Source organism: Sarcophilus harrisii, chromosome 1 (genome assembly GCF_902635505.1).
Source record: "Sarcophilus harrisii chromosome 1, mSarHar1.11, whole genome shotgun sequence".
NCBI classification, from domain to species: Eukaryota; Metazoa; Chordata; class Mammalia; order Dasyuromorphia; family Dasyuridae; genus Sarcophilus; species Sarcophilus harrisii.
The window spans coordinates 601,031,079-601,051,259 of NC_045426.1; positions in this window are offsets into that span (position 1 = coordinate 601,031,079).

A 20,181-nucleotide genomic window follows, 5' to 3' on the forward strand; every position below is an offset into this window, starting at 1 on the left:
AAATGCAAACCAACAAAATAGAACTGGTTAAACAAGAATTTTATGGAAGTATTGAAATGATAAATTCAAATATCAATGGGCTAAACTGCCAAAATCCTACGGTAGCTTCATATAAGAATTAGAGAAAGGCATATTAGTCATGTCAAGAGATTATACAGCATCATATGCATGACTCAATGGTATTGCATCCTGACATTGCCATGTAGATACAGGTTATAGTTTAGCAGCAAATCTTTCCTTTGATGAACACAGAGTTATAGATATTTTTATAGCAAATTTTCTTTCATATGCTTTCAAAGAGGTTGCAAATCAAGGATCATCACATACTTTGCCACTGGAGGAAATAGCTACTAGGCTTTGAGTCAGGAGGTTCTGATCTCTGTTCAGCCAAGAACTGCCGGCACGACTTTAGATGAATCATAGGATTACAGAATTTTAGAACTGAAAGGGATCAAAGAATTGTAGGATTTTAGAAGCAGCAGGGAAGACCCATACACTCCAAATAATTCCTTCTATAGCATACCAAATATGTGATTGATCATTCAGCTTCTGCTTGAAGACTTTCAGTGAGGAGGAACTCACTTCTTCCTAGATATACTTTTTGATAGTTCTAATTGTGAGGAGCTATTATAGCAAATCTAATTTTACAATCTATTCTTCCTTATTATGTCCTCTGGAGCCATGCAGAACCAGTTAAGTCCTTCTTTCCCAAGAAAAGAATGTAAATTTTGAAGCCAACTATTATAAACTCTCCAGCTGAGTCTTCTATATGGTAAACATCCCTGATTCCATCAATTGATCTTTATATTGCATAAATTTGAGGCCTTTACATCCTTATTGTTCTCCATTGGATATTTTATCATATGATCTATTTCAATCTCCTTATTTCACAAATAAGGAAATGGAGACTGAGAAAAATTAGTGATGTAGGAAGTCACACAACCAGTTTGTGACATTGCTAAGACTAGAACCCAGAGTTACTGGCTTATTAACCAAGGAGCTTTTCCCTGAACTATATTCACTTAAACTGAGACTCGGTTATTTTATATCTTCAATTAAGCTATGAAGACTGTTTTACTTATAAGTGGGCTATCATCCATGAAGTCAAGTAGTCAATAACACATGCACCTGGGCTTTAATTTTTTTTAAAGGATTGTTAAACATATATTATTTTCACAAACTTCCAAAATACAATAAATATATTAATCTGATCTATCTCCTTGGAGCTAAAAAAGAAAACCTTTTACAGTCCTGGGTCTCTTTATATAATAATTTGTGGGAGCATTGTTACTGTGATTGGATTTGACCCTAGAACCTCAGACTCAGTATTCCTCCTTTCTCCACAGGCTACTTTGCTCTCCTTGGTGATCATAAGTCATCAGAACCTGTTTTGCACTGGAAAAGCAGCAGTCCCACAGCATAGTAATGACTTACATTTTTGATGAGGCACTGGTTCAGGGAACATGATTTACTGAATGATCAACAGGTCTTCTCTGGGTATTTCTGTTTTCAGTGGTCGACCTAACCTATATGATCTAAGGGGACAACAACATTGGGAGGCTCTTGGTTCTCTGAAATGTTAGGAATACACATCAGTAAATTCAGGTACTTATTCACACAAGCTTCTAAAGTCTATTCTGTCTCCTGTGTGGAATACAAATAGGAAAAGATACCTCTATCCTGGAAGCCTTTATTATACTGTTAGCATTAGTACACAGAGCACACAGGCAGAAACATTCTGAAAAAGCAAACAGAGAAAGAATGGGAATTTGGGATCCTTAGCAGCATTCTTGTTTTCCTTTTTTCTTCTAAATTAAACACAACAAATGGAAAAGAGTTTCTTTACCAGTAGAGAATGACCACAGAATATTTGTTTCCTCTCTATCTCATTAAAATCAACCTTTTTCAGCTGCTAATACTTTTTGAAGTTTTGTGACAAGGGTTCTGGAATTTGTTGTTGTTTTTCAATACAATTATAATTCAACAAATAAATGTGTATGATGTATATATGCACACAGGTATACATATATGTGAAATATACATGTATATAATAAATATATTTAATATGCATGTGTATATGTGTATGGATTTTGCTGAGGTCTTCTCCCCTTCTTACACAGATGTACTGATCAATACAAGCTGAGATAATCTGTAGGGCCTATCTCCAGTTTCTCTCTTCAATCCATCCTTTACCCAGCTGCCAATCTCCCTAAAGTATATATCTGACCTTTTTACAACCTGATCTAAAAGCTCTTGTGGCTCTCTATTGCTTCTTGTATAAAATACACACTTTTCTTATTAACACAATAGAATCTGGATCCAGTCTACCTTTCTATACAAACATGACAAATCAATACTTGTTCTTAAAAAGGGAATAATAGTTTCTAGTTTATTGAGAAAACATTTTGAAACCCTAGATTATGCAGATATTTTCAGAAATAGATTAAAAAACTGTATCTGCAGCTAGGAAAACCAGAGTTTAAATGTGGCCTTAGACATTACTAGTTGTGTGACTCCAGGCAAATCATTTAACCTCAGTTTGCCTCAGCTCTTTCATTTGTAAAATGTGGATAAAAAAAGTATCTAATTCTCAAGGTTATTGTGAGGATAAAATGAGACATATCTGTAAAGCACTTTTCAAACATTTAAACACTCTATAAATGCTAGCTCTTATTATTATTATTGCACGATAGTAAAAAAGTTCTAGAACTATCTCACTCAGCTGAATAATTCACCTTTATTCATATTCTTTTCAGAATAAATAGTATGTATCTTATTATGTTGTACCTTCTTCTACAGGCACAGTAATCTCATCACATTTATCATTTCGGGGATAAATATGTTGCCCTGTTTGAGATACATATAAAGAAGTTTAATCATATATGCTTTAAATATGATCTAAAATATAAATCAGTTAAAAAAGTAATTACAAGTAATTAAAAAAATCTTGAAGTAAAGTTGGTTTTGCCTGTTTATTGATTTTTTTTTTTAATGCAGATCCTCAGGATAGATTCAAATGGATATTATGTCCAGGGATGATCTTATATCACAAAATATGGCATTTCTTAATAATTGTGAAGTTGGTAAAGTTATCACTGACAATCTACGTGCATATATATAATTAATGATAATCACAATTATATATCACTTTCAGGTTTGCAAAGTGTTTTATAAATATGATCCCGTTTAATCATCATAACAACCCTGGAAGATAGGAACTATTATCAATTGTCTTCTTTATATATGAAGAAACTGAAACAGATTTTAAATAATTTGGTCAAGTTCACAGAGCTATGAAGTGTATGAGGTAGAATTTTAATTCAGGCCTTTCTGACTCTAGGTCTATTCACAGTGCCACTTAGTTAATATTTTTATAATGCCTTAAGCTATACAAAATCTTTGTGCATGTTATTTCTTTTGTGTATGTCATCATTCCCATTTAACATGGGAGAAAATAGACTTAAGGAGAATTTGTGACTTGATTTCTTAAAGCTTAGCTAGTAAATGACAGGTTATCATTCCCATTTAACAGAGGAAAAAATAGACTCAAGGAGAATTTGTGACTCAAGTTCTAAAAGCTTAACCAGTAAATGACAGGTGAAATTTCATATCAAATGCCCTCTAATTTCAAGCTTAGTGCTTATCCCACTACACCAAATTATCTCTATAATATTTTTCCAAGTTAACTATAAGGTACAGTTCTATAAATGGCATATAAGGGCTCTGGGGCTCTTGTCACCTCATGCCTGAAGTCTGTCAATATCATTCTGATTCATCTCCCTGCCTCAACTTTCATCACTTAAATAATCCTCCATTTAGTTATCAAAATGATCTTTTACACAAGTCTAAATATCCTATTAGTAAATTCCAAAGAGACCCATGATCATGTAGCATCCTCTTTTTTGGCTTTAAATGCCTTCTAAAAACATCTTACTATCTTACTTTCCAATTGTTTTACATCTTACAATCACAAATCCTGTGTCTGGCCTAACTTTCTGTTCTTCACCTGAGACATTCTACCTTCCAGATATTTTATTTTCCTCTTGTCTTCCCTTCCTTCCTTATTCTAGTTTCAGCTAAAATCCCATCTTCCAGAAACCCTAAAAGACTTTCTTTAATGGTACCTTCCCTCTTTTCATTATCTCCAACTTATTATATATATATATATATATATATATATATATATATATATACACACACACGTGTGTGTACGTATTTGCATATATATATGGATGTCTTTTTATGTAATTGTTTTTATATTATCTCCCCCATTAGGCTGTGGACTCCTTGAGAACAAATACTATTTTTTGCCTTCCTTTGTATCCTCAACACTTAGGCTAGTGTAGTTAATGAATATCAACAAATATTTATTTATTTATCACAAAGAAACCCATTTATCCAAGTTGATAGTAAAAGAGAAATCAAAGAAAGCATACAGAAGATAATATACAGGCAGAGTAAACTAATTCTCCCTCTTGAAAAACATTGGATTGCTCAACTAGAAGTGAGAGATCTTGAGCCTACTCAAAGGGAAATTCCCCAAAGCCTCTAGTGTATAAGCTAGGAATAGAGACATAATCAAAGTACTACAAATTTACTTCTTCCTGAAGTCTTTGCCCTTCAGTGACCTGAGGGGAGGTTGGCATTAACCATGTTTTTTTTTGTTTTTGTTTTTGTTTTTGTTTTTTAATTTAGAAGTCAGAAGATCCCAAAGAGAAAGACTAGATCTCTTCTTTCTCTAAGTTTGCTCTGACAATCAAGAAAATTTGGGGCATTGATCTCCCCCAAAGAGAAGGAAGGCCTTCAACAAATATTTATTAAGCACCTTTAATATGTCAGCGTGCTGCGCGCTGCATGCTGGAAAACATGCATTCCCCCCCCAAAAAAAAAAATCAAACAATCCTTTTTTATGATGAATTTGCATTCTAATGCATGGAATAAACATATAGGCAATATATAGTGAATATTAAGTGAATAAATGCAAATATTTGCAAAGTCATTGAGAGGTAGGGCATTAGCAGTTGATGGAATCAGGAAATATTTTTATAATGAGATATAATTGATCTGTATCTTAAAGAAAAGGAGAGACTATTAAGCAGATATAAGGAGGGAATACATTCCAAACATTTGGAACAGCCATTTAAAAGACATGGAAACAGACATAGAGTATCATGTGTAATTAATAGAGAGAAGGTCAGTTTGATTGGAATGATAATTACTAGATTGGAAGCAATAGAAATGATATCAGAAAATTTATCTAGCAACTGAAATTTTTAGTTCAGAGTTGGTAAAAATTCATGATAGTAGTAAAGAATGGGGCAAGGAAATTGTAATCATAGCTAAAAAGAAAAAAAAAACTCTAAAAGGGGAAATATGGAATAAGGATAAATGTGGAAGGGAGTAGAATGATTAAGAGAATGGTGATGGGCCAATGGACTGAAATTAAATTAAGAAAAGAGAATATTTAGCATGAAAGAGTGGGAGAAGTAAAATGATAGCATTTTGTAATAAGAGAGTAAAATTTCAAAGTTCTAAGTTTTAGAAGGAATATACTTTTAAGAGATGGTAAACTATGCCAGTGTGTGGGTGAAGTAGAGGGGAGAATGAAATCACTGGAGTTAAATAAGTTGAGGAATTATATGATTAAACTACATTGTCTACTTGAAAACTGAGGTCTCAGGATGAGTGGAGAGGAAGATTATGATCCAGAAACATATTTCTGTCTAGAGCTTGATAATTTGCTTGACACAATTTCATTGGTTTGGCCATCTACCAATACAAATTGCTACTACTACACATCTTTTCATCTTGAATGATTCCTTTTCCTTTCTTTCCATAGGCTTTACTTCAATGACTCAGGTTCTCATTGATGATATTTCTTTTTTGGTGTATAACCAGTCAATCTCTATTTTACTCTTTGACTATGTTCTCAATGATATATTCTGTGCCACTCTTCATGCGCAAGTCACTGTTAATAATTTACTGACCACTCGTTAATGTAAATAAATGTGTATCACCTTCTTAATTAATTTAGTAGTGTGGCAGAATAGAGAACTGCTTCACAGTCAGGCAAGCCTTGGTTCAAGCATTGCTTCTGATGTGCTGATTGAGTGGTCTTAGGCAAATAAGCCAACCTCTCAGTGCCAAGGGGCAAGGCTAAGACTATGAGTTGTGTTGCATTTTCTCTCTTTAGGGTCACTCCTGGGATCCCAGAGAACAAAGAAGATCATTCTTTCAAATTTGCTTTCTTATATTAGTCTTGATTTCACTTTAGCTACATATATTAAAATTTTCAGATATAGGACACATAAACTTTGAATGTATTCATTGCCAACTTGTATTTTTGCTTTTTATCTTTCTTTTTTTTTTTTCATCTGGTTACATAGCAAAATTTTCTGTAAGAACATGAACTAATTTTTTTTGTTCTAGGGGCAAGCAACAATTTAGATGATTCCCAAAGCCTATATCTATGTCAAACATCCAGATTAAAAAAAGAGAGAAAGAAATAAAATCTTCAGCCACTTTAATGTATTATACTGTAGACAAACATGAATTTTTCTAGTTTCCTTAAGTTTTAAAAACACTATTAAGATAGAGATTTAAACACCTAAGATATATATATATATATATATATATGTACATGTATATATACACATATATATATGCACACACATTCATATATTACTGTTTTTTATTTTTATTGTTTAACAAATAACAACAAACCCAGTAACTTTTTTAAGTTGTCTTTTCAAATTACCCTTTTCTTTTCCTACCGGAGGACACTAATGACATTCATGATTCATATTCATTTATTTATATGATTCTCTAAAAATACAGAACAAGAATTCAAACCCAAGTAGGAAAATAACTTTTTCTGATTCACTCTTATGAAATTATCACTTCTACATTCAAAATGAGGGAATTACATTATTTAGAATTTTTCTAAATTATGAAATTATTTTAAAAAAAACCTTCATTAAGTTATATCTTCAAGGTGGTTGCTCCATTGATTGGACATAGAACATTTGTTTCCAGGGAGTCATTTGAATAATATTTGCTTCAGTTTGGGACTCTATATTCTCCCCAATACTTGACTTTATTGTTCTCCACTTACTCCTACTTTGATTCCTCATTATGGCAGGGGAGTGACTCTTAAGTTCACAAATGGAATGTCAATTAAATACAAGCTGGTGTTACTGAGGTGAAAAAGGATTCAAATGTGAAACTGGAGATGATCCATTTTTCTTTTGTTTGAGGGCAAACCTATCATTCTGATCTCTCTATACTACTTCTCTACCAATCCTTTATAGCACTGCAAAATTAACTTTTTCTATGTTCCTTACATGGTAATCCGTCTCCTATCTCAATGTCTTTGATCTGGTCATACTTCTTGCTTTTAAATTCTCTCTCTGCTCACATCTGGCTCACAATTTTTTTTTTTTTACTTCCTGCAAAACTCAATTGAAGAGCCATTTTTTTCCCACAAAACCCTTTCCTGATCCTTCCAACTGCTAGTGCTCTCCCTTCTTCAATACCTTATATTTATTTTTTATATAGATAATTTGTTAAGTACTAAGAACATGCTATGTGTCAGATACTATGTCAAGCATTGGGCATGAAAATACAAGCAAGTAAAATAGTCTTTGCCTTCATGGAGCTTATTTTTTTGTCTTTGAAAATTTGAATTTTTAGGGGCAGCTAGGTAGTTCAGTGAATAGAGCACCAGCCCTGAAGTCAGGAGGACATGAGTTCAAATCTGGTCTCAGACATTTAACACTTGCTGGCTGTGTGACCCTGGACAAATCACTTAACCTCAATTGTCTTAGGAAAAAAGAAGAAAATATGAATTTTTACTGATATCTATTAAAAGTTTTTATGAGGATAAGAAGGAAGTTAGTGAAGAAGAGGAAATAAAAGCTTGGAGAGTTGTATTGGGAGTGAAGCAGAGCATGGCTAGGACCCAACCTAAAATGGTGGGCAAAATAGATAGTTACATTTTGTCTCCTTATAGACCCCACTAGATAGAATGTAACCCACTAGAGAAATGTAAGTTAGTTAATAAACATGTATTAAGTGCTTTATTATATGTCAGGCACTGTGCTAAGCCTTAGAGATACAACAAAAGGGAAAAGATAGCACCTATTCTCAAGAAGTTCATAGTTTAAAAGAGGAAACAACATATAAATACTTATGTACTAACAAGACATATATTTGGAAATAATAAACAGGGACATGGTACTAGAATTAAGGATCACAAATTGTTTCCTATAGAAGATGAGATTTTAGCTGGGAAAAAAAGCAGAGAAACACAAAAATGAAATTGAAGAGAGAGAGAACCTATGGTACATAGCCAAAGAAAATTCCCAGGATCAAGATGGAGTGTGAGGAAGACTTGTATGAGGAAGAACAAGAAGTCCAATGGCACTGTATCATAGCATCAATGGTATGAATGTTGGGGGAGTTAAGAAAAAAATGTAACAAGACTAGAAAGATTGAGTACAGGTTGTGAAGGACTTTAAATACCAACCTGTGTTTTATATTTCATGTTGAAGATTCTAAGGAGCTGTTGGAATTTATTAAATAGGAGGAATGATTACATCTGTGCTTTAGAAAGATAAACTTAATCATTTAACCATTCTCAGTCATAGTAATTATGATGATGAAGTTAGATAGATACTAGATAGATAATAGATAAATCATTTGCAGAGTACAACATTCTATGTGCCAGGTACTTTTCTGGGATATAAATTCCATTTTTTTAAAAGTCCTTCTTGGGGGAAGATACCATATAAATAAGAATGGGAATTTATTAGAGTAAATGACATATCTACAAGTGAGGGAGTGAAGTCAGGATTGTGAATAGTAGTTACAAATAATAGAGTATTAAAATTCCCAAGTAATTCAGGTTGCAGATTACCTAAAAGACAATGAAAAGAAATATGATATATATATATATATATATATATATATATATATATATGTATCATGTTTCTTGTATTAGCATTTATTTGCCAAATCAAGTCAAGAAGTAGCCAAAGGGGAAAAATAAGAAAGAAATGACAAACAAACATGTATGGGACTAGAGGAGAAGAACCAGTCATGAAATTAAAATTAAGCATAGCAGATGGACAGCTTGCATGCTATATTAATGTATATGAAATATTAGACAAATAAACCAGCCCTAGAAGACTTCCAGTAAGTTGGGCAGATTCTCTTTGAGGGCTATATATAGAGATATAAAAAGAAGCATCGAATCTGTGAAGATATAAATGGGAAGTGATCTTTATAAGTGGAGGGAGGACCATGGGAATGGAATGGTTACTCCACTGAGCTACGATAGTATTTCAACAATTATTTTCCTCTTGTGATATTATCTATGACATGATTCAATTTTGGGAAAGAGACAATTATTTTGTTTGTTATAGTCAGAGTAAATTTAGGTGGTTACTTATAAAGTCTAGTATCAGAGGAAATGAGAAGAATCCCTCCATCTGAAAATATTAAGTCTACCTATAGCAGGCAAATGATGCCTGGAATTTCACCATTCATTCCTTTCAAAAATATTGACTTCTTTTGAAATATTCTTTTAAAAAATATAGATATTCTAGGGAAGATTTCCCACCAGGAATTTGCCCCCATTGATAATCACTTTCTATTTTCCAGATCCTCATTGCATATTGTTTTCTCTCCAATAGAATGTCAACTCCTTGAGGGCAGTACTTGTATTTATATTCCAATACTTGGTCCATATTAGGACTATATGCCTAGCTAATGATGTTTCCAAAATTAAAATAAATACTTGTTGAGGGCAGGGTGTGTTTTTTATATCTCTAGTACTAGATTTTAAAGCCCCTAATAGCAAAGAAACTTCTTACCTTTTCCCATTCTTCTTTTATTTTAATTCCCTTCAATCCATACAAACATTTCTTCAATCCAGAAAGTTTACTTTCCTTGTTATTTATCATTCATGACACTGTAGTGTCTCCAGGTCTGTACATTTTCATAGGTTATCACACATGTCTGAAACTCTTTTATTCATCTTTATTTCCTATTTTTTCCAATATCATCAGTTACAAACTACAAAAAGCTTTTCTCGGTTTCCTTAATCTTATCCCCTTTATATCTTATTTGCACATAGTTGTTTGCAAGTTGTCTCCATTAATCTGTGAGCTCTTTGAATACAGGGGCTGTATATGGCTTCCTACCTGATGCTGTTCCAAGGAAAGTGAGGGGAAGAAAGATTACACAAAAAGGGAAGGGTGCCCTGGGTGACTTCAAAGGTCCTTTTAAGATTTCATTCCTATGATTCTAAGATTAGGGGATACTTGAGGGACTGGGAATGAAGCATGTTGTTGAATATGGGTATTGAAAGGCATAGGAAAAGTATGTAAGTAATTGTTTAACTTCATAAATTTGTTTTGGCCTAATCTTGGCCCTTGCCCTACAAATTCTGGAATCAAGATGTTATAGAGGACATATCAAGTTTTCCCAAAGTAAGCCAGATTTAAGAAACATTTGATGAAACACCATACCTTGCTTCAACTTGTTGCTGACTCTTAACCCCTATGTCAATGAGCCCTCTTTCACCAATAAATTTAATTGCATCAATTACTCATTCTAAAGAAAAGCTCTTCTTTTGATTTGATTCATCTCAGTACTTCCCACTTATGAAAGTAGGTTAGGGGAAAATGTCACCTTAGAATAGCCTTGAGAAATGAGAAGATCTCTTTCATTTTCCTTATTTCTGACTTTGATTGTCCTATCTTCTCTGATTCAACTGTGAGTTAAATGAAACCTATCCTATAATTTGAAATGCAAAAACAGTATTGAAAACCTATTTATCTTTCAAAATCACTAAAAAGGCAAAGTAGTCTTCATTAAGGAGCAAATCTTATATTTCTAATATATTTATATGTACTTAAAAAGGAAATATAAATGATGAAGATAATTCTATTCCTCTTCTTACTCCTTCAAACTTCCTTTGCTTGAGTGATTCCTTTTTAGGAAAAGTGATTAGAATGCATGTTTTTTTTTTTTTTTTTTTTTTGTTGTTGTTGTTGTGCTTCTCCAATAACAAGCAATCTTAATTTTTTAGAAATTGCAATTCTCTTTTTAACCAAATAGCACCCTTGAGAAAATGTTTATTTTTTATTCATCTAAGTCTTTTCTACATTGGTACAGAGCTACAACCTATCTACATTTTCCCCTCTCCATTATATCCTAACCTACAGAAAATTCTTTGTGTTGGAGGCGAACCAGAGAAGATAGCTACCTTCAACTAAACATCTAGCAGCAGATTATATGCATGTGTATTTGCAAGACAATTAGGGTTAAGCAAGTTGCCCAATGTCACACAGCTAGTATCAAGTATCTGAAGCCAAATTTGAACTCAGATCCTCCTGATGCAAGAGTTGGTGCTCTATCCACCGTCACCATTCCCCTACATGCTATATTTTAAATTATCATTTATATCATGGGAAATGCTGCAAATTGGAGCTTGAAATTAAAAATGGCTTGTCAGTTTGAAATTCCTCTTAACCCAAGTTTGATTCCATATAAGCTCATTTTCTTCCTCAAAAATGGGCATACTGTACAAACTACCAAGGAGAGGTCTCTGTAGACTCTGCTTATGATCAAATGGGTTGCTCCTCAAAGTTCAGCCTTACCCAGAGGCAGTATTACGGATTCAGTCATAAGAATGATTTGAAGAGTTCCTGGAAGCGTCCATACCCCTAAACTATCTTCTCTATTGATGACTCAAATTCCATCTTTAACGATTCATTACTTTGGGTTAAGCAATCCATTTCCAGGAACACTCTTTGGAGATGGAAATGCCAATGGAGGGGGACTCATTGGCCCATAAAAACTATAGTGCAAATTGGTTTATGAGTATATTTTCTTCCATGAGTGTAAGAAGAAGAACAGTAGATACCTAATGATGAGACATCTTTTTACTTCCATTGTCTATTGTATTTACTATTGTGTGTATCCCCTCTCCCAGTCTATTATGATCTCATGGCATTGTGATTGGGTTTTCAAATTCCAGATTCTGGCTCTTAAAATGTCTTATGTAACACAAGGACAGAAAAGAATGGAAAAAAGGGAGTTGAGTCACTAAAGAACAACAATCTGTTTCACAATTTTATCTCTAGTGTTTATTACTCTTGTACATTTACTACTTCCACTTGGAAGGAGCTGGAGGTAGGAAGTGGGAAGCAAATATGGATGGAGTACGTCTAATGCTTTAAGATATCTATGTAGGTGCTATAAAATGTGGATAGGAGTTGGGTTCTGTAGCAATGGAGGGAATCTCCAGAACTTTGTTCATTTTCTTGGTGTCTTTTGCATTGCCTGTATTTGCCAGAATTTCTTCTAGAAATGTTATGTGTTTGGTTTCATCAACACATGGGAACAAGCTTGACAGGAAGAAAAAAAAACCACCTCCATTTCTCTTCCCTTTAGGGAGGAAAGAAAGTTGATATTGACATATAGAATATCTAACCTGTTGGAAAAGCATCAACCTTTAAGATATAAATAGCTACCAAGGAGGTTCTGAAGTAAGGAGGAATACTGGATTTGCCTGACACAATTATCATCCTTTGGTAAGCAAAAACAATTGATGAAACTCTACAATGGGAGCTAAACAGCTTTGGGAATATAAAGCATCAAGAAAAAAGTCTGAGTTTAAGATTTTCTATAAATCAGCTTTGGGTGTAATAAACAGGTTTACCGAGGTTTAACAATACTCAGCCTGATAAAAAGTGATATGCCATCTGAATGGGGGGGGGGGGAGGAAGAGGGTGGGAGAGAGAGAGAAAGAGAAGGAGGGAAGGAGGAAGTCAGAAAGAGAGAAAAGAGAGAGAAACAGAGAGAGAGAGAGAGAGAAAGAGAGAGAGAGAGAGAGAGAGAGAGAGAGTGAGAGAGAGTAAAATTTCACCTTTGTTCAGAAAATTATACACTATCAGCAGCTGTTGGCTAGCTTCCTATAAAGGGTTTATTTAAACTGAGATGATTAAATGCAATACCTTCCAATTTAGAAGCAATAGCATTTGTTTCTCTAGTTCTATACCCGAGTAGCAAAAGAAATGGGAAACTTCATCAACAACTATTTGATTCAGTGAAAAGAAATTAAATTGATTGTTTCACATTTTAAAATATAAAAAATGTTGAATATAATTTTTTCCTTTCAAAAGTTGTGTTGATAGAGACATAATCTAAATGTTTAGGAATACTTTATCCTCAACCTGTGATTTCAAAAGTATAAGGAAATCTGTGAGGAAAATCCTTTTACCAATACAAATTGCCAAGTACTTTGGAAATAATAGCAATGATATGTTGGAATCAGTCCTTATAGCTTATAAGAGCCGACTGTAAAATTTGCAATGTGAACAAATGTACCATGTTAAATATATATCACAGTCAAATTTTCAATGTGATTGTTTCTGCCTTAGAAATTGGCAAATGCTACAAATCAGAGTTCGAAATTCAAAATTGCTTTGTTGATTGTCTAGGCTTAAGAAAGTGATGGCAAAAGGTTCAGCTAAGATGTGTCATTCACACTTTTTTCTCCCCAGAGAACTGGTTGTTAAATATTTACCATTGAATCTCTATCTTATAGCTTTTGATAGTTGTCTGAAGTAGTAAGAGGAATAATGACTTGCCTAAGGTCACACAGGTAATATAGAACTGAGGTAAGACATATCCATCCTGACTTTATAGGCTTCTCTTTATTGAATATTTAAAATGCCCTTTCAAAACAAAACAAAACAAACTCCAAACACTTAATGATCTTCAAAGTGGTATATAATTTTATCAAGTAGTACAGATTAGAGTTGTGACTCTCAGATACCTTTTGAGAGGTCCTATGATGGTCAAATCCATCATTCTAGAACCAGTTCAGTGGTAAGGCACTCTATCTTTGGTATTTTGTGTTTTGGACAACAGATTCATTCTTGGTCCATATTTAAAACTTTATCAGCAAAAGATGCCAGAACTGTTTTTTTTTTTTTTTTTGGTTGGTAAAACCTTCAGGAAACCAGAGTAATTTCCAGAGAACTCTATAAGTGTATTTTTCTACCCCCACTGCAATTGATTAAAAGGCCTATTTATCATCATTGAATAAATCAATCCAAAGTAAATTGGTGTGAATAATTTCTTAATCTATTTCAAAGGTTGAGATAGGCTTTGAGTCATTAAAACATCACTCAAGAAGTGTTCTGTAATGAATTCAAAGAATCAGACAATATCTCTGAGCCTATAAATAACACCTCAATTTAACCTGGGATTATGTTTCCTAGTAGCACTGATAATATAATCTAGAGGTTAAGAAATCATGAGGAATAATTTCCTTTCTGGGAAAGAGGGAGAAATGGTTAATTTCTTTCTTTTTCTCCATTAATAAGACGAGAACTATGTGAATCTTGAAAGATCAGAAGATTTTGTTTCCAACTTTCCTATTTGTGGTGTCCTTCAGAACCAGTATCTGTGTTTCTAGAAAAGTATTAGGTTATGATAGCTTCTTCAGTGAAAACTGAGAAACACTAAAGGAAAGCCAGACAATGAGGAATGTCACCTTCAGGATTCTATGAAAGTGATGACCCTTGTAGTCCAGAGAATTATATCTAAGGAGAATTTCAAGAGGATTCCGTGAAGAAAGAAATGAATTTTCAGTATTTAGGAACTAAGACTTTATATTTTAGCTATTTATACTTTCTAAATTTCTCTTACCAGGGAATTTCTGTAGGTAAGAGGTAGTTGTACTCTTAGTTTCAGAGGAATTTTCTGAAAAAACTATCCTTGCTACACATGTTTAGTAAGTAGTCTTTCTAGAATATAATTAATTCTGTCTGATAATCAATAGGCAGTACCCCATTGGGGGCTAATGAGAGACAATACTAGAAAATTCTAGTGACTTTCAGAGTTTCCCATCGAACCCTGTGGGAGCAGAATTCAATCACTTCTGATTATCCAATCTGCCACTTGGGGTGAGAGTTCTGGGAATAGCATCATAAAATGAGTAAGACTTTGTGACATTCCTTGACTATAAATAAAATAAAAAATAAATCAATAAAAAATATTAAAGCATCTACTACGTTATCAGTTATTATGATAAATTCTGGGATACAAGGAAAGACAAAAAACAATTCCCTCCCTCATGGAGATATTTGAGGTCACTCAAATTTTTCTTTTTCAGCCTTTTCTGGGTCAAGCATCTCTAATTATTTCAATCAATATTCATATTGTATTAACTCATAAAAGATATCTTGCTTGATCTTTGCTGAACACTCATAAATTTATTTAACTTCTTAAAATTTAGCAATTAGAAGGAGCACAAACATTTAAATTTGACCTGACCTTAGAAGAGGACAACATGATTATCATCTCTTTAATTCTCTATATTCACCCACTTTTAATTCAATATAAGATTGTATTTTAAATTAATTTTTTTTTCATTTTCATGCCCTGTTAAGTCTGGGCTAGATCCCTGGAGGCCTCAGGAGCAGCCAGAGTCAGGATAAGTAAAAGTCCTTGGTCTTTAGAGGGAGAAACAGGCAAACTGCCAGGAGTTTTGCCAAAGATCTCTTCTCAGTTCTGGAGTCCAGAATCTCCACCTTCCTCCTCCTCATCCTGTGGGCAAGTGAGACTCTGGCCTCTGTTATCCCACCCTGTAATCCTTGCCTACCATTATCTCAGCCTCAAACATTGAGCCAGCACCAATGGGGAGAAGAGCCAGTTTTCCAAACATTGTCTCATAACAAAAGGTAATTAGCCTTAAGTGCTCAATTGTCTTATTCAAGCATACCTTTTTGGAGTTTCAGCCCTTTACAATGCCCAATGATACTCATTAAATTAAGCTTACATTATATCTTCAGATAATTTTCAGATCTCTAGAGCATTCTTTTGGAAAACTAGATCCAAAATAGTATAAATCATTAATGTCTATTTTTTATATCTAGCTATTGAACCAGGTAAAGTCTACCTAATTTATGACTGTCCAAACCACATGTTTCTAGAAACACAGCATGATAAGCTTTTTAAAATGCTTTGTTAAAATATAGTTATGTGTATATGTACAGTATTTTCTTAAACAATTAATCAATAGGCATTGTATCTATTATGTTTCCAGGACTGTGCTAAATACTGAAGATACAAGATCAGAAAGGACTGGTCTCTGGCATCAAAGAGCTTACATTCTATAACTGTTAAAAATTAAATGTTATTAGCCTGCTGTGACATATTTTTGATCAAGGTTTTCTGAATCCCTATTGTCTTTATTTGACTTATATAATATACCTTAAAATGTTTGCATCTTTTTCAAATTTTATTTTATTTTCTAGTTTCAATTATTTCTCTCCCTCTTGCCCTTCTTCAATCCATCAAAAAGGCAAGCAGTATAATAACTATTAGACATGTAAAGCCATGAAAAATATATTTCCATACCAGCCATGTTGCCAAAAAAAAAAAAAAAAAAAAAACCAGCAAGTAAAATGAAATGAAAAAACTTCCAATTTGTGTTCAGAGTTCATCAGTTATCTCTCTAGAAGTAGGTAACATTTTTCATTATGGATACTTTGGAATTGTTGTGCTTCATTGTATTGATCAGAGTAGCTAACTTTCTCAGTTGATTATCATTACAATACTACTGTTAATGCTATGATATTCTTTTTGTTCTGCTCTCTTCACTTTGCTTCATCTAATATTAGTCTTCCTATGTTTTTTTGAAACCATAACCTTTATAATTTATTATAGCACAACACTAACCTCATAATAATCTTTTCAACTATATTTAAGTTGATGGTAGTCTCCTCAGTTTCCAATTCTTTGATACCAAAAGATGAGTTCCTATGTTTTTGTACATATGATTACTTTTCTTTTTTCTATTTGATTTTTTTTAACCTATTGCTTTTCTAAGATGGTCATTCACCATGTTTTTAATAAACATATTTTAAAATACTGCCAAGAATGAAAGTCAAATTCATTTAACCTATAGCATTCATATTTTTTATTCTTTGAAAATTTTGAATTTACTTTTATCCAGTTCTGTAGTATCTCCTTTATTTATCAATGTTTCATTAAATGTCATAGATGGTACTAAAAATCATGTCTACAAATTTGTTTTTAGTCAACTAGAATTATCAGGATGAATTTTCTTTCTTTTTTTTAAATTAAAGCTTTTCATTTAGAAATTATCCATATGTATGGGTAATTTTTCCAACATTGACCCTGCAAAACCTTTTGTTCCAAATTTTTTCCCTCCTTACCTCCACTCCCTTCCCTAGCTGGCAGGTAGTTCAATCCATGTTTAATATGTTGAAATATATATGTATGCATATTTATACAGTTATCTTCTTGCAAAAGAAAAATCAGATCAAGAAGGAAGAAAAAGAAAAACTGAAAAAGAAAACATAATGCAAGCAAATAACAACACAAAGAATGAGAATGCTATGTTGTGTTCCACACTCAGTTCCTCTGGATGTACATGACTCTCTTTGTCACTAAAGTGGAACTGGTTTGTATCATTTCATTGTTGAAGAGAGCCACATCCATTATAATTGATCATTGTATAGTCTTGTTGTTGCTGTGTATAATGATCTCCTGGTTCTGCTCATTTCACTTAGCATCAGTTCATGTAACTCTCCAAGCCTCTCTGAAATCATCCTGCTGGTCATCAATAATATTCCATAGCATTCATATACCATAATTTATTCAGCCATTCTCCAATTTATGGGCATTCACTGTTTCCAGTTTTTTGCCACTATAAAGAGGGCTTCCACAAACATTTTTTGCACATGTGGGTGCCTTTCCCTCCTTTAAGATCTCTTTGGGATATAATCCCAGTAGAAACCCTGCTGGATTAAAGGGTATGCACAGTTTGATAACTTTTTGAGCATAGTTCAAGTTCAATTTTATACTAGTAACAGTTATTTTACGGAATTTCTCTTTTTATCTCTTGCTGTTGGGTTTTGCTAATGATGATTTATGTGGATTTATTTTGTAACCTGAAACTTTGCTAAAGTTGTGGATTATTTCTAATAGCTTTTTAGTTGATTCTCTGGCGTTCTCTAAGTATATCATCATATCATCTGCAAAGAGTGATAATTTGGATTCTTCATTACCTACTCTAATTCCTTTGATCTCTTTTTCTTCTCTTATTGCCAAAGCTAGCATTTAAATGCAATATTGAATAGTAATGGTGATAGTGGGTAACCTTGTTTCACCCCTGACCTTATTGGGAATAGTTGTAGTTTATCCTCATTTCATATGATACTTGCAGATGCTACTGACTGTTTTAAGGAAAAGTCCATTTATTCCTATACTCTCTAGTGTTTTTTTTTTTTATTAGGAATGGGTGTTGGATTTTATCAAATGCTTTTTATGCATCTATTGAGATAATCATATGGTTTTTGTTAATTTGGTTATTGATATAGTCAATTATGTTAATATTTTTCCTAATATTGAACCAGCCCTGCATTCCTGGTATAAATTCTATTTGGTCATGGATATTATCCTGGGGATGATTTTCTGTAATCTCTTTGCAAATATTTTCTTATAATGTTTTCATATATACTGGTTTATGTATCTGTATCATGTCTGTGTCATAAAAGGAATTTGATAGGAGTCCTTAATTCTCTATTTTTTCAAATGGTTTATACAGTATTGGAGTTAATTTTCTTTAAATGTTTGGTAGAATTCACATGTAAATCCATTTGATCCTGGGGATTTTTTCTTAGGGAGTTGATTAATAGATTGTTCTATTTCTTTTTCTAAAATGGGATTATTTAAGTAATTTATTTATAATGTTCAGGCTAGCTTTCTGAAGGTCCTTTGGACAGGCCTTGATCTCAGCAGGATAGACACCATGAGAGTGGTCAGGAATAGAGTCTAGAGTCTTTATTGTCTCCTTCACACCTCCTTTACAGTCTGTCTGTCACAGTCTGATCCAGTCTCAGTCTGCATCTCTCCCAGTCTCCTCCTGCAGTTTCCTTCTGCTAGTCTGACCCAGTCTTGATTGTAGTGCAGGAGGCAGTAGAGCCACCAGGAGGATGGTCAAGGATGGAATGACTCATTTCCAGTCTTTTCAGCCCTTATATACCTTAATACAATTACATTATTACATGTGTGAACTAAAGAACCATTACATCATCATACTAAGTACTAAGTATATATGTGAATTAGAGAGCCATCATTTCCTCAGTTCCACCGAGTTAACATCTTTTTGTAACTATACTTGTTTCAAGTTTACTCCAAAGTTTCACCCTCTATATCTCCTGCTTTCTTTTGTTTTAGAACACAGGTGGTTAAGTCCTCCCTAACTTCTCAGGAAGGGAGGTGAAAACACAAAAGGGAAAAGGGGAGTCAAACCAGATAGTTTAGCAGGTTTTCTCTGGGCTTAAGAGTAATTGCAACTGATATAAGTAAATCCATTAGGATGGGAGGTATTACATAGGCACATAGTAATACAACACAGTCTAGTAGTGATGTAACAAACAATATGAATCAACATGAAGAATTATACATATTAATAAGTCTTAGAAATGGTCCAAAACCAATCTATTGTCCATTACTTCATCAAGGAATCCAATGATTCCTGCAAGTTTTGAAGTCCTGTAGTAGTCTCATTGACAATTTTTGATGTTCATGAGTCAATTGCCATACTTAAAGGGTTAACAGTCATGCTTTTTCAGTGGCATGTATAGTCAGATATAGAACCATCTGATGTTTCTTGGGTCTTTTCCTTTGTTTCAAGGGTATTCTCTTTTTCTCTCGGATGGACAAGGTGAATATGGCTTGTTGGCACCCATCTGATTGCTTCTCCATCTGTAGAGATATAAGCAAACCTTCTTCCCCAAGCAGTTAACCTATCTGGTCCCTTCCATTCACGTATTTTCTGGATCGCTCCACATTACCTGGCAATTATCTAAAGATAGTAGAGCTGCTTGTACTGGACATTGCCCTTCCAGCAAGTTATAAAACCTGTCTATCTGAGCCAGTGAACCTTTATCAAAAATTAAAAAATTAATAGTATAAAGAAATCCAATTTATGAGTGAAGAAATTTCTTTTATTAATGCAAACTACAATGTTCTCTGCAACTTACTTGTTTTAGGAAGTTGCCTAGAGTGCTCAGAGGTTAAGCAACTTACTTAGGGATACATAGAGAGTATATTTTAAATGTAGTTCTT